General features: G+C 37.0%; 1 long non-coding RNA gene across 2 annotated transcripts in view; it reads left to right on the top strand.

Annotated features, from left to right (window-relative positions):
• The window catches only part of LOC120753072 (uncharacterized), a 59,459-nt gene that overhangs the window by 19,576 nt on the left and 16,718 nt on the right, over positions 1-23,165 (top strand). For both annotated transcript variants that reach the window (XR_005700950.1, XR_005700949.2), the window contains exon 2: positions 21,605-21,674. This is a non-coding gene — a long non-coding RNA (uncharacterized LOC120753072). The remainder of the gene's footprint in view (positions 1-21,604; positions 21,675-23,165) is intronic.

The following is a 23,165-nucleotide window of genomic DNA, read 5'->3' on the forward strand; positions in this document are numbered from 1 at the left end:
AAAGGTCAAGACAGATCTAAACATGAACAAAAAGTGACTCGCAAATTAGGCTAATTTTTAATCTACATGATTTTGGCAAAATAATTAACTAGAGAATCGAGTTTTAACTCAAATTCTAACTGCTCAGGTTTTGGGGATTAAGTACAGGCAAACTAACGTTATTGGAATCTTCAAACCTTGTAAGTCATAAAACATCACAAGCATAGCATTCGGGGAAGCAAAGACCATCTTTTGCATGGAGTTTTTCTTTGTATTGTCTTAATTCACATTTACTGTTTGCTGTTGCTTAATTTTAGGAGACTTCAGTCTGAAAAAAAAAAAGTTAATTTTGAAATCCTTTGTGTCTATAGGCATGTTAACTGGTAGTACAGATGCTAGGTTTTATTTTTTTCTTTTCTTTGATACAGTTGTGCTGAAATTGTCTTCCTTTCTGGAATGAAAGTTAATCCTTTGTGTGAAATAACAATAGCAAATAGAAAGACAGGTAATTATCTCCAAAAACATGAACTGATTTGTTTGAAACTGAACATCTATGGACTAAGCTATATCAAATTTAGACAGTGCTTCTGAAAATTGTGGATGTATAGTAAATCACTAGCCTGAGGGCACAGAAAGCCTGAAAGAACAAAAGCAAAGTCCCATTTTACCTGTAACAATCTGCTATAGTTGATTCTGTAAGTTGCAGCAGTATTTTGGATTGTAGGAAGAATAAGTAGTGCTTGGCATGCCTTATGTGCAATGCAAAATTCTTTATCAGTTGCTTTAATAGGAAAGGAGGTAATCCTTTGTGAAAAGACTCTCATTTGTCAGAGTGAAATGGTTAAAGTCTTACGAAGAGGATGATTATTCTCAATTTTTGGATTGCTGTAATATGGCAGCTCTGTTATCTATCAAATCCATATGCAAAAGACAACTGACCAGAATATTAAATATAACCTCTAACTAGATAAGAGAAGCCCTCAGCTCCATAAATGTTTTTTCACAACTTCTAGAGCTAAAATAGATCTCAATTAGTGAACAAAAAGATTTCTCAGGTTTTTCGGGAGAATTGTAATAGAACGTGAATTCAATGAGGATAAAGTCCAAATTCTGCAAATGGTTTTAGGAGTAAGAACAACATATCCAGAAATCTCACCCTCTTCTAAATTTAGCTGTCTGTGTGAAGTTGGAAATCACAGCTTCAAACTGGACATAGGCACATTATCTCCTGGGTGCCAAGAAACTATTGGCATTTTTCCTCTAATGCATGGTGCAAAGCAACAGGATGGGGTCCCTGCTATGAACAGAGCAGCTGGCAAGGGCAGAGGGCACAAGGAGTGTGACCCAGAAGCTCCACAAATGAAGGAGTCCACACTGTCTGCTGTCTCCTTGCAAAGGGCTGAGATCACAGGCATAAAGTTATGGCAATACCAGGTGGGGGACAGACTCTCCACCTTGAAGGGGCTTTGAGCATTAGTCACTAGGCAGAGCAGAGAAAGGGGATCTGATGCAAAACTTGGAATGCAGTTCACTTGTATTGTGATCTGAAGGTTTTCTTTGGATCTGCAGAAATCCTGAATCCTCTTCTGCATCTCATCACAGCTTTTGCGCAAGGATTGCAGAAGGTATCCACTGACTGGAGCCAGCAGGCTGGTGGGCTGAAACACTCGGCTGCAGAGAAGGGATTAAACTTGGACTCCATGAAGTGACTGTAGCTGGAAAGTATGACTTTGGGCTGAATGGCTTTAAGTAGTTTACAGGAGACCTTGTGGTTGTGATAAAACCATGTAATGGTTTTAATGATGTAGTCATTTCTGTTTTAAGTTTTAAAATTGGAGGCATGTTAAACAGATTATTATATCAAGGAGAAGAGAAAATTAATCTGCAGATATTGATTAAAGTTTCTGCAGAAAATAACTATATAAAATATTTAAAATATAAAATAACTATAAAAGTAAATAAATGTTCTGTTTTTTTTTTTTATTAAATCTTTGTCCTGTTAAATGACAAGAATCTACATTCAACTAGCATAGTGTGATTTACTCTTACGGTAACAAGAAAACTTGAGGCAGAAACTAATTTTCCGCATCCACTGAACTTGCATTCATGTGAAAAAATCTAATGATTGTAATAGAAATACCTGTGGGAGTAAAATTTACTGCAGAGCATGAAATGTCCAAGAAGGTTTAACATATGCAAGTAATATTATTCAGGTATTATGGAATACCAGCTCATCCCATGAGGTGTTGTCTGCTTTCTCAGTAGTTCTACTGAAGCTTGCAACGAATGCAAGTTTTTGTAGAGTTTTCAACCTCTGTGTGCTCAGTTCAGAAAAGAGCTAAAGGCTACAACACTTTTCTTCTGTAGTTGTTAGAGCAGTGCTCAGTAAATTCAGGTGTGCGTTAAGGAAATTTGAATACAGTTTTAAAATATATTTGCTTTACTACTTAGTTAAAAAGAAGTGAGCTTGAATTCCCTTCCGCCCCCTCCCCCCTCTTCCCTCCCCACGCCCCCCCAGGATTCTACCTCTAGCCATGTAGAAATATCTGTTATGTTTTGCATGAAGTTACTTAGTGCTTACATGATCACTTCCTATAGTTCTGCTGTGATGGCAGTAATCTTCAGTGTGGAGGAGGTCTTTATTGCTGTTTCCCATGCATTTACGTCTTAAGGCAGCAGTTTTATTGATTTCTTCAGACTCGAATATTAATGCTGACTGTAAGCCAAATCCTGTCTGTCTGACATGCATACTTGTTCTAGAGAACTTTATGGAAGTAACAGGATTTGGCTCTTTCTAGCTTTAAAACCTTTGAGCTTTCCAATGTTATACATCTATTTATTTATCTCTGCTGTATTTCAAATATGCATGATATTGATTCAGTTGACTATACCAGCTACAGGGTCATTGTTGTACTAATTAAATGGAGATAACTCAAAGAGTAGACTTCTCCCTTGAAAGCCAGTCTTTTTTGCCTTTTATACACTTCCTATATGATACATTGAAAGTGTCACAGAGTAGAATATATAACTGGTGTAATATTTAATGATTATTTGTGTAACAAGATATTTATGCATATTTTATACTTATTTTTATATTATTTATAAGAGAAGTTTGCAGGTGGAAAGCATTTTTGCTAACCATATTCTCTGTCCACCTGCTGAAGCCAGGTATTGTCAGTGTTGCTGAATCTCCTGGCTTGTTAGAGGCAAACAGGCGTTCCTAGTGAGCACACGAATTCCCAAATCCTGTTTTTATATTTAGACATTTCCAGCTACACAGATCAAAATTAACAGAAACATTTAACGCCAAAAAAAAAAGAAATCTCAGCACATGTGACCTCATACTCTTACTCCCTGTGCTTGATAAGGACAAAGATGCATTTATGGGAATAAATATACAAATGTAAGGTGGGTCATCCCAACAGCGAGGCTTGGTCTGTGCAATAGCTTCCTCTGGATCCCAGGCTTTCTAGTTTCTGACACCTGGGCACACAACTTCCAAGGCTGGTACAGGTCTCCAGGTCCTGCCTTTGCACACACAGATGCAGAGACACACAGACACCTGTGCTGTGGATCCCTTCAGCAGCCAGTCTTAGACAGTCTCCCCAGTGAGTGGCTTGTGCATCTGGTCTCAGATTGTTACAGAGACACAGACAGGCAAACTCCCTCTCTCTCTCTCTCTTTCTCTCTCTCTCTCTCTCTCTCAGTTGGTCTCTGGACCCTGTGGTCTCTAACAATCAGCCTTGACCTCTGGGTTCCTCCAGTAGCTGTCTCCCTCACAGAGCTGCACACTCAGATGTACCCCAAACTTGAGTCCACATCCATACCTGGCTGCTAAGCCGTGTATCCTGTTCCATGACTTGTTTAGTCTGGTATTTGCTGGGGATTGTATGGTGACACACAATCACTCACAGTGTGCACAGTCTGGGGTCTACAATTACTGGCACCACAAATACATAGTCCCTTTGACCCATGGTCTCACTAGTTGCTGGCACTCAGATCCATCCCACCCCAAGTACATACAGGTCCCTCACTTATGGTAAAGTAGAAATGGAATTAAAAAAGACAAGACAGACTGTGGTGATGGTTACAGGGCATAGCCAGACAAGCAAACAGAACAATTGGAATATGGGTATATAAATATGACTATTTACATGTGATCATCCTATTTTATCACCTTATTAATCTATTTTCCCATGCTTATTCTATCAAACACATTGATTCTTCCCTTTTCCCTCCTTTGGCTCCTCCCTTAAATTTTTCATGATAAGTCTTATGCAATGTCAAGAACTTCCTCCTCTTCATCCCATCACAAATGCTGTTCCTCCCTCAGTCTGAGGGGTGTTGTCCCCAGCTTCACAGGGATGATGCTCCCCTGGAATTCTCCAGACTGAGGCAGGGAGCAGGTGTAAATGATGAGGTTACTGAGGAGGCTACTGAGTTTCCCCTGTCTGACCCTGTGCCTCACACATGTGTGTGGGCTGAGAAGCCTTTTTTCCACATAACCTAACAGATATGTACAAGTGAACTTGCATCCTTATCACATTTCCTTCAAATGTGACAGCTTATTTCAAATAGCATAACAGGAGAGAGATGAATAAAAAAGCCAGAGGAGACTGTATACAAAAATTTCCAGCAACAATACATATCAGTGGTTGATCTGCAACACCCCTGCCTCCCTACACCTCTTAGCAGCAACAGCTCTCTTGGCACAGCTGACAGACCTGTGACCACAGCAGTGCTAATGGATACCACTTTAATTCACAGGTAGTGTTCAAGGGATATAATCTGCTCTGACACTATACTGTGTAGTGCATATTCCCTGTTCAGGAAAATGCCGGTTGCATTCCCTTCTATATTAAAATTTCAGCATCTCTATTTCTCCATGTAGGAAGCTGAAAGTCAGTCTGCAGCTCAAAGGTAGGAATGAATTACTTAAGATTACAGATCTCTCTAGTTGCAGTCGTTTTTAAAAATTATCTGTAGTGAAATGGCATGAGTAATTTGAGAAAAAGTACATATTTTTTGCTGTGTATCTGCACAACTTTACATATAGTACCCCTTGGTGCCTACAAATAGATAAACTAGGAACATTTAAAAAAAAAATCGAGATTATAAAATTATCAGCTAAGAGAATAAAAACATTGTATAGGTTGCATCTTTTATGCAGTCCCTCTGGAAAAGCTTTAAAATTACTTTTGTTATAAATCTGGCTAGAGGATTTATGGGAAAGAACAAACAGGAATGAATACTGTTTAGACCTTTAAACTTGGTGATATTTTTCTGAAGAGTGGCAATAAAAGCATGAGGACATATCATAAAAGGAATAAAAAGAAGCAGAAATACCCAGTGTTTTTAGACCTAGGTCTTTTGGCTCCAAAGGACTGTTTTGCATGAGGCAAAGACAATGGTGATTCACAAGAACTGGCTCTAGATTATTTGAGGTGAATTTTGGATCTCCCTATGAGCATGACCGCAGTCTTCTGACTTAACTTTAAGGCCACCTTATATGTTCTTAAATAGTAGTATACGTCTGAATTTTCAGGCAATAATGGTTATTTATGATACTTTTATGTTGTTACTGCAAATAGCTAACAGAAGGGCAATGACTTTAACTCCCAAATAATCTTTTTTACGGCTTCATGATATGCTGTATCCAGGATTGCTAGAATATTTAGGTGTTTTGTTGAGCGTAGAATACACTTGACAGCTGGTTTAATCAAGAGGTCTGATGCTAGAGCATCTCATACAAGTTTAAGGAACCAATCTAAATTTTCTAAATTTCAGATCTGGAATCTTAAATGACAGCTGCTGAAATCAGGCTGAGAAATTCCTATATTCATATATATATCCTTCCAGATTCTTCCTGGTCTTCTGTGGTCTGTCAGAGCCTCAGCAGACAGTTTTAGAGGCTAGAATAAGGATTACATTCTCAACCAGAACTTTTTCTTTATATAAACGGAACACATGGAGTTGTGTCCTATTTCATTGAGTGGGATAATAAAGATGGGAGTAGTTTCCTCTTTGTCACAGTTTCTCTAAGTCACATACTTCCCCATTTTAGAGGCACTTAGTCCTTGACCAGTTATCTAAACAGGTGTTATTGCAGGGATATACCCTCAACACCTTACATGAAGCAGTGAGTAGCCCAGTTCTGAGGTTAGTCCCGCACTCAATTGCAGTTGTTACACATTGCTTTGGTTCCAAAGGAGGTTGTTACCCACAAACCAGATGTCCAACAGATGATATTAAATTGGGAGCCCAAGTTGTGCGCTTTATAACAATACAAGTTGAAACTAATATTTGATGCTTCATAATATAGATGTAGTGATGGTGTTTCATCAGAGTTAAAGCTAGTCTGAAGGAAATTCACAGACCATGCAGGGTGCTGATGCTAGGTCACATCGCCACCTGGTTTTGATTTACTATCTTCCTCTGTTTTCAGTATTTAAAACAATATTTGTTTTAAAATATTACTTTTTAACTGTTATTTTTCTTCATAAAAACTGTGCAAAAAGCTGGTTTTTTGCCCAGTGTATGAAAGTGGATGTGAAGATACTGAAAGCAAAGCACTGTGTCTTTGATCTCTCCTGACCTAATCTGTAGCTCCTTTGACAGTCATGGAGATATCAGACAATCTGTGATGAATTTGTTCCTGTCTCGCTGAGATAGAAAGTCAATCCAATTCTCCATTTCTCAACTCTGTGTGATAACAATTAGTGCCAATGTCTTGTCAGCTGTGTGCTCATGCAGGCCTTTCATATGGCAGTCAGTATATATTGAATGAAAACTATACAACAAGAAGGTAGATAAAAACTGGGTCAATATTTTAGGGTCAAGTACTTCAGGATTCAGTGTCAAACAAAGCCCAAAAGTGAATATTAAGTCATTGTTTCCCCTAAGAATATGGAAGTGCTCTACTCGAATGTTATATGAAGGTCATGCTGATCTAGCAACATTTTAAATAATCATCAAAAATTATTCTTGGATATTAAAATGTAGGGTATAGTACATATTTTGATGCTGTATCACCAGATACATGTGACATACAGTTAACCTACTGAACACTATCTATAAGCCCATTCACAAAGAAGATGCATTCTGCAGAATATAGCTCTTTAATTTTGCTGCAAAGGTATAATGAGATCCAGGGATCTTATTTCAAGGTAAAGCAAGATAAATTCAAGGTTGAAAAGGAAAGTACATATTTCTAAAAGTAAAAGTAATTAATCTTTACAAAATCTTATCTAGGGAAGTTGTGGATTTTCACTGCCTGAAAACTTTAAATAAATTCAGTATCTTACAAAAGAGATATTCTAGGTAAAAAGCTTATATGGATTATAATGGAGTATCTCTATAGTGTGTGAATATCAGAGGCTAGACTGGATGACTGTCACAGTTCCTAGGACTCAAAGGCTGTCAGCTTGTCTGCTATTAATTTAATCAAGAATTGTGTTTCAAAAAAAAGGGGAGAAAAAAAAAATTATCACTGTTTGTCTTAGTAGACAAGGATTTAAAGTGATAGATTTCACTTTCAAGTTAGAGTTCCTTTGTAGGTAAATGTTCTTTATTAACAAAGTTCAGCAATGACAGGTTGCTATTCTGAGTTCATTAACAAAGTGCCACCAAATAATTGGTGGGTCCTGATGTGCATGAGTTTCAAGTTTCTATAATACTCGGAATTAATGAACAAACTATACCAGATTATTTGGTTTGTTCTTCTGAGGTGGGTGGGTAACAACTTTAACAAATGTCAGAAGCCTTGAAATAATGCAGGAGCTAAGAAGTAATTTTTGTGACAATATAATTACTATTTTTTTGTGTTTAAATTATATTATCATTTATGCATTCATTCTGCAATAGTACTCAATCACGTTAAAATGGGTTAATTAGATTAGGGCTCTTATTATATTAAAAAGCCAAAAAATATTTCTGAGCAATTCATGTTACTGGACAATTCTGATTTTAAAATCAGACCACATACAGAGGAACAATAACTGAATAAGGGAATATATAAGGAAATAATTTCCTCATACAAATAGTGTGTATGCATATAAAATATAACATATGTATACAGGTCATGTATTTGTAATACACCATTTGTAAACTTTCTACTTATTTTGTTTTGAAGAAGCATAGAAAAGTCCTTAACGTTCCATTGAAAATTTCTAAGACGTTCAAAACAAATGAGAATAACTGACTCACAAATTTCTTTGAATGCAATGGAAAAAACTCCCAAAACTCCCAAGAAGATTTCTTAGCAAAGGGCAGTTTAGAGAATAGTCAAGAGATTTGAAGACTTGAAAATACTGTGGAATAATTGATAGACAGGGAGAGGAGAAGCATACAGACAGAAACTTTACCTTAGATTTGTGAGAAATGGAAACCAAAATATTCAGACTATGTAAACATGAAAAACATTTTTGAATTTTACTTACTTTCAAGTTTGCTAACATTAAAATTGAGATATTCTGCATCAAGTGCATGAGTATTTACTGTTTGACTAGATATATATTGCTAGTGGTTTTAAGAAGAGGCTAACATTGAAAAAAGCCCAGACTTTAAACTGTAGGAATGTCTTTGACACAGACAGCGTGATACAGTCACACGTATTTTATCAGATATTACAACCAGCAGAGGTCAATAGTATACATTATATTGAATACTGTATTGCAAGCATAGTTAAGCAATACAAAACATCAGATATAATTCCAACTGAGTTGTAGGATGGTCATGCATAAATTATTCTGGGATTTATAATTTTTTTTCACAACGACTTGGTTATATCAAAAAAGTGTAATTGCTGGGTAAACTCAAAGCAAATTTGGACAGCTGTAAAAAGCAGGATCTCAGAAAGAATTTAAGTTCTTGAAGTGTAAGAGCAGCATATTTTGAAGTCTTAGTCTAAACCTGTAAGGTCCAGAGCTCTCACAGAGCTCTTTCTTATATTTGACAGGTCTGTAATCTGTAAGCACTTCAGTTCTTGACCTCAAAGTTGTCCAGATGCTTAAATCGCTGTTGCCACAGTTGTCAGAAGTATCTCAATCCTGGTAGTTCAGCAATTCAGCCCTAACTCAGGGATCCAGAAACTAGGCACCTACTGCCTTTCTCCTTTGAGGAGTATGATCTGCTAAGCTTCCTCAGACTTACAAGTTACTGAGCATGCAGTGATAGTGCCTGCTTCCTTTTAAAGCATACCTAGAGAATAAATCTTCCTTTTCACTTAGAGATTTGGTTATTTTAATATGACAGTGTGAATCCTGGTTCATTTCCTCCTGTTCTGAAAAAAAAAATCTTAATACTACTTATCTCTTTAGACTCACCAACTTGTTTGAGACTTTATGAACTTCAGTGCATATGTTTGTGAACAAAAATGCTTTCAACCACGAAGATACGAAACTTATGTCTCCATGAGGAATTCCTAAATGAAAGGAGCTAGGGAAAAAAAAAAAAAAAAAGAGGCGCAAAACAAGCTGACATAATCCATACAGCTTTTCCAAAGTAGAGGAGTTTTGTGTCTTCTATCCAATGATGACATGATGTCAAATAAATGTGGGCAAGTCAGTATGACTGCTCTGCATTCAGCAATGAGTTTGAACTCAGATGGGAAACTACTGAATTTGTGGTGAACTTGTGTAAACTATCTACTACAAAGATTCATGCTGTCAGGCTGAGTGCCAGGTTGCTATAATAACTTTTATCTGAGAAAAAAAGGACTTAAAAGGAAATCCTGGAGCTATAGAGAGTCTGACTTCTGATTTCCTTGCAAAATGCCAGTCTACAAAATGGAACAACATGATGAAGCACAGGTGTAATCTCCTTGTGTTTGGTGCCAGGAAACATGGAATTCTATGAGTAAGCAAGCAGGTAAAGGAGAGGCAGAAGATCTAAAGTGTATGGATCTGGAAATTAAAATCCTTGAGAAGCTTCTATTTAAAAGCCATGTAAGAAACGTATTTGCTATTAGTGTGGAGAAAAACTCCACACTAATAGGATGGCAAAATGAGGGGTAGGCCACAGCTTAATTTTAGATCTCTTTTCAGGAGGGAGAAGTGTATGGATTCCCATAGATCAGTGATGTGTGCATTTTTATTTAATATTTTCACAGATGACCTCGAGAGAGGGAGTGTGTAATTAAATATCCAAATTTTCAGATTATTACTGAGGTATTTTGGGCAGTTAAATGTGACACTGATGGTGAGAAAACCCATAAGACCAGTAAACTCAAGTATTGAGTATAGAAATGCAAGATGATAATTTATGTGAGTAAATAGGAGGTAATGGAACATAAATCATGCTTTAAAAATGGTGAACTTGAAAGTGGAAGTTAAATTCAGGAAGAATATTTTGGGCTCTCTGGCAGTTTTCTGAAGACGTCAACTCAGTGTGCACTTTGTTCTCAAGAACAAACAAAATATTTGGCATCATCAGGAAACATATTGAGACTAAACCAGAAACAAACATTTTTTTTTCTCTGAAAAACATTGATGCACTTGATGCAGTGCTTTTCCTTGCATCTCAAAAAGGCTATAATGAAGTAAAAAATGATGCAGAGAAATTATTTCCTCATGATTATGGGAATGAAACCGTGTCTCATATTAAAAGATCAAAGTTTTCATAGAATCATAGAATGATTTGCATTAAAGGACCTTAAAGATAATTTTGTTTCAATCCCCCTTAAATGATCAGAGACTCTTTCCACTAGACTGGTCCCATCCAGTCTGGCCTCAAACACTTCCAGGGATGTGACATCCCCATTTTTCTCTTTCTTCTCGGGGCTGCTCTCAATCCATCTTCCAGCCCGCATTTCTGCTCAGGATTGCCCCAATGCAAGTGCAGAAATTTGCACAGACCAACGTCTCAGGCGTGTCAAGGCTCATCTGGGTGGCATCTCTTCCCTCAGGGTATTGACTGCACCACACACACTGCTGTCATTGGCAAACTGGCTGAGACTTTCCATTTTGAGGAGAAAAGCCTGGGCAGATGATAAATATTAGCAAAGTCATGAAGATAGTAATTAAGGCTGTTGTTAGTCATCAAATTCCCCCAGTACCTGAATAAATTCGCTGAAACTAGCTGGAGGAGAGCTTAAGAGAGGTAAAAGAAAGTACTGCCTTATGGAGTGATTAGTGAGTTAGTGGCATATGTTGCCACAGGTGGTTGTGGAGATAAATACCAAGCAGCTTCAAAAATGGAATCAAGTTCCTGGGCAAGATGTTGATAATTGGGCAGTAAAATCAGAGATGTATTCCCTGCAATTCCTTCTGTGAACAATTTCTTCTGAGTAGATAAGGATAGTGAATGGCAGATAGCGGAAGGACTTATTTGTGGTTGCTACATACTACCTCCTACCTTTGCAGAGAAAATGCTGAGCTGCGTTACTGTTTAGTAAGCTTCTACAGGATGATGATACCAGTGTCTCACCAAGGTTAACACAGTGAGTCCAGGGAAAAGGTAATGAGGGATCATGGGAACCTACATTACCTTATTCTCCACAATCAATGGTAAATAATAGTTGAAGGATAATTTGAGGTAAATATAACTGTATAAATCTTGAGAGATTTTTATTAAAAAAAAAAAAAAAAGGAAAAGTAGGCTAAATTTAAATTATAAGGAGATAGACATACAGCTGATCCAGTGTTTTCATAGTTGAAGAAAATAATAGGAGGCAGATGGTTTAACTAGAATATAGTTTTTCTACATATTTAATTGGTGGGGAAAAACAGTATTAATGAAAATTCTTTGTATTTCTACTTATCTTTTTCCTGGAGGATTATTTCTATTAATTTTAAAGGAAAAATTCAGATTTTTTAGGGTAACTCCAGCTATCTTCTGAAGTCCTACCTGTTATCAACATCAACAACTTAGAGATCTCTATAATGTTTCTACTTTTTCTTCCTAATTATTTCCATACGAAACTCATGTGTCTTGTAGATTTTACTCCATCCTCTTCTCCCCTTCATTTAAAGTTTGGGGTTTTTTGACATACCTCTTCTCTTATGACTCATTAATTATTTAAAGCACTACATTCAAACTATATCTATATATCTATATATCTATATATCTATATATCTATATACCTATATATCTGTATATCTATCGATATCATATTAATCTCTGTAAATTCTTCTAACAGACTTCAAAATAAATGAAATTCACATCTTAGATGCTAAAAATAAAAACAGAATAGGAGGAATTGAGGCACTTTTTTGATATAACATTGGGAAATAAATCCATTTTAATGTCAAAAATTCTAGTGTGACTATGATTATTTGTTGCCTAACTGCAGTCTGCAAAATGTCTTCACTTTATAAAGAAAAAGATAAAATTTTGAATGAAGTCAGCCATGCCAAAAAAGCTGAAGAAATATAGTTTAACACGGCATCTTTATTTCAGCAAACTTACTAACATCACTTCATCTCTCCCCCTGGAATGAATCTGAGAAAGCAGCCTTGAAGAGATTTGTTTCGAGAAGTCTTTTTAATATCAGTGTAAAATTAGAACTTTAGAAAAATACAATGCTGTAAATGAATCCTGAAAAAGTAGTATACCAGTTTGGTGGTGGTTTTGTTGTTGTTGTTTTTGTTTTGTTTTGTTTTGGTTTTGTTTTTTCCTATTAGATACTGTGGCTATATTGGAAAAAAACCTTAGGTTAAATTGAAGAGGAAATACTCTCATACTAAATATCCCATATGAGAAAAGGTGGATCAGGAGAAGCACCTAATGAGAAGAAACACAGAAACACACACTTCTTTAGGTGACATAATCAGCAAAAGAAAGGCTAGGGTAAAGGTGTGTCTGTTGCTGAGTGGGGCAGGGCATCTGCTGTCACAGGACGCAGAAAAGCTGAGGTACTGAATACTGTCTGTTCCTCAGCACTTACAATAGGATGGGCATTTTCAGAAGGGTGAATCCTGTCAGTGCAAATGAATGTCTGAATGGAGGCTGTGAAGAAGACAGTCAGGCTCTATTCAGTTGTGTCCCACAAAGCTACAAAGAGGCAATGGTCACAAACAGAAATCACAAAATCCTGTTTAAACATGAAAACCATTTTTTTACTGTGAGAGTGACGGAGCTCTTGAACAGTTTGTCCAGTGAGGTTGTGGAATCACCCTCCTTGGCAATACTCAAAAGTTGTCTGGATATGGCCCTGACCAACTGATATTTGGTGCAGAGTATATTGCATTTGATTTTAGATAAATGTAATAATTTATTTCCTCCATTAATTTGTGTATCCTTCCCCATGAGACCAGACGGCTGCCGAAGGTAAAAGGAGAGTCTTGACTCTCTGACTTCGGGTGGGATAGCTCTGCTTTTATTCTTATGCCCTGCTCAGCTTTGGAGACCTTCCCGATGGAGAGCTGATGCCAGAGAGTGCTGGCCCCTCCCCTGCCATGGCTCTTTCCCCCAGGGGGCTGGGCCCATAGGCGAGACCCAGAGGCATCGCCCAATCAGTGTTCAGGGGGAGGAAACAGGATTCGGTTACATCTCAGTGAGGGGGATGTGCACTGCTGGGCAGGGACAGATAGAAAAGAACGTTACAAACATAAACCCAATTAATGCACTACAACAAATTTGTTTCCCAGGTCCTGCTAATGCAGTAGGCATTGTAAAAAGGGATCTCAAATTAATATTAATAACATCTCAGATATTTACATTCAGCCACTTTGGGGTATGTTGGAAAAAACATGCTGTCATTCAATTTACTGTATGAGTTTTAAAACTATTCAAGCTCTGGATATTCTTTCTTTTAGTTTCACTCAAGTTTTCATCAATTTTGTGTTGCTACTGTGTACTGCACTAGGATCGATAGACAATTTGAAAAGTCTTTTGTAATCTATTAATTATTTCATGCATACAGAAGGCATCATATACAGGAAAGGAAAGGTTATATCAGTATTTTCCAATAATATCCAGTCTATTAGGAAATCAATAACACAGATTTTGTGAAACAGAGTTAATCACAGAAGAAATAGTGCAAAAATTAATTCCTAACAAAGCATAAATCCAAACATGCGTGGTGTGAATTGTTAAGAAATAGATAAGTTTTTTAACATGTATTGTCCAAATTCTAAAATGCATTTTATCTCTCTCCAGCTTAGGAGGAGATTTTCTATTTTGATCATAGATTAAACAGGTACAAAAGATTTACTTGTATGCTCAGAAATTTTCCTGGTAGCCTTTATGATTGGGCCCACTATCCAGGGAATATTTTGTATTTGAAAATGAAGGGACAATCAAAGAATTAAGATTATCAGTAGAATATCTACATTTAATTCTTGTCTCTATTAAAGAAGTTTTGCATAATGTAGAGGAAATGATTGTTCTGTGATACAATGCCTCATCTCTAATCTTCAGAGGAAAGAATGTGTCTGCCTTGTCTGTAAAGTCTTTGAAGCAAAGACTGTCTCCTTGAATGCATTTTCCAGCATAAAGTACAATGGAACCTCTGGTTTGTGTGGGAGCCTTTCAGAATTACTGTGATATGAATAAATAATAATTAGTAACAGATGTTTTGTCTGCTGTCTTTATGAAGTTTAAGTCCATGAAAGAAAGCAATTTTTTCCATGTAAGTTGAAAAGAACTCAGAGGTCAAATTTTAGCTATTATTCTAAGGAAAAATGAGATTTGCCTAAAGCTGTTGATAAAGAGTATATTTTCATATTTTCCCCTTATTTTCTGGAAGTTGTATTAAAATTATTACTGTGATTTTAGAATTTGAGCACAAAAAATATGAAAAGCCCCCAGAGATTGCATTTTTTCCCTTTAGCTGTACTATAAATATGACATCAAACCTTCCCCAGAGCCTTCAACTGCCTTATTGCTTTAATAAGTAAAAAAATAGTAAGATTTATGAAAATTACAATGAGCTGCTTAGGCTGGGAGAAATATCAGCTAGTATCTATCAAGCATCATTGTTGTAATTACCAGTGTTTTGCAGAAAGTCAAATTAAGGTAGGTAGTATTTATTTTTATGTTGTCAATGTTTTAGCACATAGACCTCACTCATTTTAAGCAAGAAGAAAACTTAATTTGAGTTAATTCCAACAGCCTCACCTCATTCCTCCTGTCTAAGGATGGGATAAAGAATAGGAAAAACCAAATTATTATCATGATGTTTTATTTATGGTTCAGTGACTTGAAGGAAGGAAACTGCTGTCTCCAGTGATATCACCTCTTACCTTGTAGAGTTTTTACATTCTCTTGAAATTCTTAGCTCATCAAGAGAAGCCAAGTCAAAGGATTAAAATAAATTTATGTTCTGATACTTTCTAAATTGCTTTATTATATATTTCAGTTGGAAATAAACTTTAATGTATTTGACAATGAAAAAGGATTAAATCTCAAGAGAAATATTTTAGAAGAATTTATTAAGTGATTTGCTCATTTGAAGTACACAGATGATGGAGAATTGTCAGTGAACCACTTTAACTTTCAAGTGATTTTTATCTCCTGATTTGCTGACTATATAGTGTCTCATATCAATACTAACTTTGGAAATGAATGACAAGACGGATTTACAATCTTCTTCCATACGCCAGAAAGGATACAGGAGGGAAGAAGTTGTCTCCTTTGAATATATACAGCAGCTAAATTTATACTGAGTTAGCATTGTGCCCTGAATTTCTCCTGCACTCCTGTGATAGCTCAGGATCCTTAACTGAAGAAGCAGAGCATTTGGCTATTTCCATGAATGCTAAAGGAACAGCAAATTAGGAATAAAGATTAAAACCAGCAACAGCTTATTAGATGAAATGGCTCTGACCCCCTCCTATCTTTCTTATTAAAGTCTCACTGTCTTTTGGCTTCTTACATTCAGCAATCTGACTGTTTCTCTGGATATATTATGCTATCTGTTTTAAAACATTTTGCATTTCTACTAAGTTAGGGAGCGTAGAATATCTCTACTTCACATCTTTCCACATGCATGCACTTTCTCCAACATTCCTTTATGTTTCCCCACCATTCCCATTAATGGTAATCACTAGTTCACTTTTCCTTCCTTAAGCACAAATGCTTGCTGTGGGAAGCATACTTTAAATGTCAGCAGTCTCTTTGACTCAGTCTCATTTTCTCATGCTGTTTGCCAGTTTTGCTTATATGAGGATTGTTCCATCTAATGCTCTAAAGCTCTCTTAGCCAGATTCTCATCAAATGTAAATTTACTTAACATCATTGGAAGCATTGGAGCTGAAAACTGTCTTTCTATGCCTCTTACCCTTCAGAGTGTAATAGCTGTATAAAATGCAGAATCAGAGAATTGGTGAGGTTGGGAGGGGCCTCTAGATTTTTTTTTTTTGTGCAATGCACCTACTCCAAGCAGTCACCTAGAGCTGGTTGATCAAGGCCATATCCAGACAGTTTTTAAAAAATCTCTGGGGATGGGGACTGCAAATCCTTTCTGGGCAATCTGTTCTATGTTCAATCAGCCTCAGAGTAAAAATATGTTTTCTTATGGTAAAATAGAATTTCCTGTGATTAGTTTGTGGCCATTTACACTTGACCATTCCCAGGGTGGCATGAAGCAGAGCCTGGCTCTTTACTCCTTCCTGTCTGGTATTGGTAGACACTGATTAGATTCCTGAACCTTCTGTTTTTCAGGCTAAGCAGTTTACAGTTCTCTCTGCTTTTCCTCATAGGCTGTATATAGTCCAGTCTCTATATAGTTTTAGTAGCCTCTCACTGGATTCTCTCCAGTATTGCCATGTTTCCCTTGTACTGGGGAGCCCAGCACTAGACACAGCACTCCACGTAAGGCTTCTCTAGTGCTCAATAGAGGGGAAGGATCATGTCCTTCAAGCTCTTGGCAACACTCCTCCTAATGCAGTGCAGATAGCTACTGGTCTGCTTTGCTCTAAGGGCATATGGCTGACTCATGTTCAGCTTGCTGTCCATCAGTGTCCTCCTGTCACCTGGTTCCTGTACATTTCCATGGCATTCTTCCCTTTCGTAAGTCTTCCCTTTGCTGAATTTCATAAAATTCTTGTCAACTCATTTTTCCATCTTCCTGAGGTTCCTCTGAATGACAGCATAACTTCTTTGGTTTATCAGGTACCCTTCCCAGTCTTGTGAAATTTACGTAATTTCTGGGGGTACACTTTGTCCTATCATCTATATAATTAATAAAGATGATAAACAGTGTTGCCTCAGTACTGGCCCATTTGGTTTATCATGAATGGCTGACCTTCAGCTGGATTTTCTTCTCTGATGATAAGCCTTCAAACCTAGCAGTACAGCCAGTTTTCCACTCACTGCTCATTTATCAAGCACACATTTCACCAGTTAGTCTATGAGAATTTCATAGGAGACGTAAGACAAGATAAACAACGTCTGCTGTTCTCTCTTTGGCCACTGAATGTGTCATTTCACAGTGGTCAGGACCCTGGTAAAGCATGTTGACTGAACCATAGTCACCTTTCTGTCCTTCATATCTAAAAGCGTCTTTTACATTTAGTTGTTCCATCATTTTCCAAGGGTTTGAAGTGATCACTTTGAAGTTCTCCGAATTCTCCTCCATTCCATTCTTCAAAATAAGAGTGACATTTTCTTTCTGCGAGTGCTCAGGGATCCTCCCTCTCTTTCCCAGTTAGAATGGCCCTTCAAAGATAACCAGAAGGGGTGTTATAGTGATGTTGATCAACTCCCTCAGTGCTTCTCCATGGAGAAGCACTTTCTTTGTTCCAGATTTTCCTATTGTTCTCAGGGCCCTGAGATTCTTGTAGGCAAATCTTCGCATTGATGACTGAAGCAAAGAAGGCACGGAGTACCTCAGCTTTTTCCATGCCCTTTTTTACCAGGTCCATGGAGAAGTGGGCACACATTTTCCCTTATATTCTCCTTGCTGCTGATGTATCTGTAGAAGCGTTCTTTTTTACTCTTCACATTTCTTTCCAGATTTAGCTCCAGGTAGGTTCTGACTTTTATGACCACATACCTGTGTGGTCCCTGTGTGACCAAGCAGTCAATGGCTCTATATTCCTGGGTGATTCAGATTTTCTTCTACCTCTTGCATGCCTCCTTTTGATATCTGAGATCAGTCAGAAGCTTCTTGCTAATCTGAGCAAGCCTCCTGCCATCTTTGCCTGATTTTCTGCAATTTCGAATTAAGTGCTCTTGATCTTCGAAAAGCTGATCCACAAAAATCAAACCACTTTTCTGGACCCTTCTTTTGTCCAGGATTGTTGCCAGTGGTATTCTTTCAAGCAGATTCCCTGAAGTGTCAAGCATCATTTTCCCTGCCTGGAGAAGCATATATTCTGTAGCTACTCCTATAAGCTAGCCTCATCAACTGTTTTATCCAGTCTATATTTAAAGTAAAAAATACTAATAAACTGATTATGCCACTAATTGTAATAAACTAAACTATTCCACTGCTGCTTTAACTGACTCTTCATGTTAAAAGATAAAAAGACTAAAAATCCCAAAATCTCACTAGATGAAGTTTCTGCTCTGCAAAATAATTGAAAAGAGTATTCATTATTTCCATGCTATAAAGAAGCACAGTTTGAGATGAGGTTAAAGCTGTGTTAGGCATGCAATAAGCACATGTTAAAAGAGAACTTGTAGTCTAAACCTTATTAAGTTCCCAATATAATCCAACAGAGCAAGAATAACTAACACATCTTGTCTGCACACTTGCAAGATGACAGCAATTCAGATTTAGTTTAAAATCCAGCTTTCCAGCTTTCTATGTTCTTCCTGTCATCAGTAAATAATGTTTCCCCTAGTATTTCCTGTGCTAATATTTTTCCCATTCTAAATGTCACAAGTAGCAACATTTATATATTTTATTGCTTTCTCTTTGTTCTATTGCTTGTTAGAACTCACTGATAACAGTCTTGAAATATTTTTTTTTGTTTTGTTTTTAAACTGATTTCAGATTATATTATTTCATTATATCCTCTCTGATAATTCGATGTGGTGGTGCGAGAATTGTTTTATTAGGTTTTTATAAGAAGTTTATGTTATAGTTCATTTCACTGTATCCCCAATTCTGTAACCCTTTTGTGTTTTCTGTATAATAAGGTGTTTTGTGTCAATCATCCCACCCCCCACCTATCCTTGTCCATCCCCTCTGCCCCCCCCCAACTCTGGGGCAGCCCGCCTATCACTTTGGGGTCCCTCCCAGATTGTGAAATCCCAGGGAGAGGGCTTCAGGTGATAGGTCCCCTGGGGGGAATTCCTTTGGCTCTGGATTTTAGTGGTCCAAGGCTTGGGGGTGGGCACACCTTGTTACCCCCTGAATCCCCTGATTTGTTGTCTTGTTGTAACCCCCCCCCGAACCCCTCCCCCGCTTATAAGGTGGAGGAGGGAGATTCAAACTCTCTCGCTTGCTGGTCTCTCTGGCCTGAGGTTTGGACCAGCTGCGGACTACCCGCAGCCCGGCCTGAATAAACATCTTTTAACCTGCAAAGCTGAGAGCCATCCTTTTCTTACTGCCGCTGCTGTCACGACACTATTTAGTCCAGCTGCTGCTGAGAAGCCGAGCCAGCAGGTAAAGATAACCTGCGTGCCTATCCGAACTGGGAACATCTTGTAGCTGTGCTGACCAGAGCTAGCTGGAGGTCAGCGTCCGCCCGGTGCAGGGACAGATCCAGTTACAAGAATTCGATATAATTCTTCCTCTTTTTTTGCACCTTCTCATACTCCAGTTGGTTCCTCCTTACACTGCCCCAACAGGTGAAGCATAAATAATATTTTAAAAATTGATTCTATAGGCTATGGTCTACATATTCCAAGAATTGTGGAAAACAATTTCATTTGCGGTAGAAGAACTATTTTAAATTTGGTGTTTATGAAATCATAACAACTGTTGAATTTGCTGTAGTTTTATTAATGAAATTTATGAAAACCTCCTATCCCACTAGCTTATCTAACTCTACTTAGAGTGTCATCATGATTTCTTCCAAATTTTAAGGCTTCTTCCTACTTCCCTCTGAGCTGACAAATTGACAATAAGAAATCCTTTATGCATATTTTACTGACATATTAAAACCCTGTTGAGCTCTAAGAAAAATACAAGTTGTCTCAAAGCCCTCCTTTTTTGTTACTTGCTCTCAAAAGTGGCACTAGCAGTAAAACCGTCATATCTCCTTATCACAGTTTCAGTCTTCACACCAAGGAGGCAGTTTAACATTTTGGTATTTTGATCAAGGGATTGATGGCTTCCTGAGGTTATGTATAACAGGTTATGTACCTTTCCACCTGTGGATGTGCTTAATTGGTGACTCCATTGCTCTTTGTCCATGGTCATGGATAATCAAGTTGTAATAATATCCAAGCTATCCCTTGTCATTACTACACTTTTCAATCTGTAGCTGTATTTAAAACACATACAAGTTTTGTGCTGATGACATCCAGTTTTAAGGTACTCAGATTTCAGTTTTGGTTTCTGTCAGTAATTTCATATGCTGTTATCTTCTTAAGGAAAAAAAGAACACTTTTCTACTATACAAGTTTATAATTCCCCTGGCTCTATACAATAAGGTGGGTATATTTCAAATAATATGATTAGACTGTCTTGATTTTCTGTTTACATGATTTTTTTACCTTGAAAAGCAGTACAGTATTTTCTAGCAAAAGTTAACAAAATCTCAATTTGTGCAAAATTTCTTGATGTGTCTCCTAAGCCCGTTTCCTAGCCTTGCTAACATTGCAACATCTTTTTATTGTCACTTCATTATCATCATCTTTTCCCACAAAAGAATTTAAAATAAGAATATGTCTTCAACTCAGCCCTAAGAACTAGCAGTGCTTATCTTCATATGATGACAGCAGCATAATCTAATGACTATATATTACTACATTTAGTTTGTATTTAGTAATTTGGTTTTGTGGATTTATAATATCTTGTTATATAATGAAAATTTTTTCTGGAATTACAGACCTTTCTTCAGTTACTGTGTTCTTTCATGTTTTCCCTAATGATTTATAATGTTTCATATGGAAAAGTTAGTAATTTTTCTTTATTTTTGATAGAAATCACATCTGAAGCTGACCTATTTCACACTGTTAAGCATTCTTTCTCATTTTTTGTCCAAGGTGGTAGACATGAACATAAAAAACCCCTGTATTTAGTATTTGTCTGACATAGTGCCTGTGCCATAATATCAAATTATGCAGTTTGAGGAGATTGCTATATTCAAAAAATTTGTTAGAGATAATGTATGCATGACTCGGGGAGAAGAAAAGATACAGAAAGTTGTGATGCATCTTTTATTGACTGATTATGAAATAGTGCATTCCAGAATGACTACAGTAGCATTTGCAAAGCTGAAGTAAGATGTATCACTGTGTCATTCATTTATACATTTGTATTTTTACTTTCGTTTGTAGGTCATGAGTTTATTTTTCAAGTTATAATGGGAATTGGCTCTGTATAATTTTGATTCTAGTTGCTATTATTATAATTCCAATGCATTGATATTACTCAGCTCAGAATTTTAACTATTACTTTCCATAAAAATAGATTTAGTTGAAATCTCTGCCTTCATTAAGAAGGAAAAATATTTTAAAACCATGTAATATTGTATTTTTTCTAATGCTTATTATTTTGAAGTAAAAGAATATGTCACCTTTTTGTGATGGGAATACTGTTAAATTTATACTTGCATTTTCATATTAGGATATGCAAAGGCTGTGTTGGGACCTGAAGGCAAAAGCCATGGCACACTAATGAATAGACCATACTAGAGGTAAGAATAAACTGAAGAGTGTCTCCTGGCTTTCTTTCCAATCTTATCTAAAAGTTAAGCTAAACTGTAGTTACTGTTGCCCTCTAACTATGCTAGAGCTGTTAGAATTTAGTGTGAAAATGCTTTCTGATGAGAATTTTATAACTGCCTTTTTCAGGCCAGTGAAGAAAATTTAAAATAAAAGGTATTCCACAAAAACCATCTGGATGCTGGACCAAGACCTGACAATCTCTGTTCTATTCCTGCCTCTTAATGCCTGACTTTGCTTAGTAACTCTTATAACCACCTCAATAATCAGTTATTTTCTATTTTTTTTTACTCTAAGTGAGAAATTATTGTATCAGGGACTGTTTGGTAATGTGTATGCTCAATGTCTTTAAATAGGATTATAATTTTAGTTAAGGCTTCTCTCCATCCCTCCAAGTAAATAATCCCAAGAACTTCCTATTGAGCAGTATGTGTTGTATTTCACAGATGAAAACTAAAGCAGGGTTCATACCAACTTTGATTATGTGCTAAAGCAATTAATGTAGCATTCCAAATCTGGGGTGGAAGGGGGGGGGCGGATTTTTAAAGTACTTTCCTATAGATTTTTCTAATCTCTTCTCATGGTTGCACAGAATATAACTGAAAGTTTGCTACTGATTGAATGTAGTGGTTTTACGTTCACTAAATTCTGGTCTTAGTACTCACTCTTTTTCTGTGGGAGAGAGACTAGGAGAAAAACAAAGCAGGCTCAACCTTAAAAATGAACAAATAATTTTTTTAACACACACTAAAAGAATGGAAAAAGAAAGTTGGGGAAAAAAACTAAAACAAAACAGAATTAAACTCCAAAAACACTCTTCCCTCCCCTTACAAACTGTTCACTTTCTTACAAAACAACATAAAGAGACAAAACTTGTGATTTTCAGTCAGTTTCACCATCTGATAATAGTCTTTCATCAATTCTTTAGCAGAGGAGTCTCTCTTAGAGTGATGAATCCCACTGACAACTTAGAACTGTTCTCTTGTGGGTTTTTTAATTGTTACAAAAACAACTGCCTGGAGCAACCTGCCTTTGTGACCCTCCCATTAGCAGGTTCCCAAGCTGCTTATGGGTCATGAGTCTTAGACCTTTGCATACTGGGGTGTCACCTTTTAAAGATGAATAACTCCAAAGGCAAAGAGTTCTTCATCTCAAGGTACAGAGATATCTTCTCACTTCTTCACTGGCGCAGGGGGCTTCTCATCTCTATCTCTGTTCAAGCATCTTATGGGAATAATATCACTTAGTCTATCACAAACACCTTTGCTCAAATCCACATGCAAATCTAAACAATCATCTCCCCAAATGCTTATCTTTCCCATGATTTAAAGGAATAATCTAAATATAGAGTTCATTTCCATGGCTCAAATAAGAATTGAACAACCAACTCTTCAACCCTCTGTCCCAACAGTCTTTTCACTCTTGCTCTACTGACTTCATGCTGTCGTTCTTTATGTTCACTC

The sequence above is a fragment of the Hirundo rustica genome, chromosome 5, assembly GCF_015227805.2.
Source record: "Hirundo rustica isolate bHirRus1 chromosome 5, bHirRus1.pri.v3, whole genome shotgun sequence".
In the NCBI taxonomy this organism is placed as follows: domain Eukaryota; kingdom Metazoa; phylum Chordata; class Aves; order Passeriformes; family Hirundinidae; genus Hirundo; species Hirundo rustica.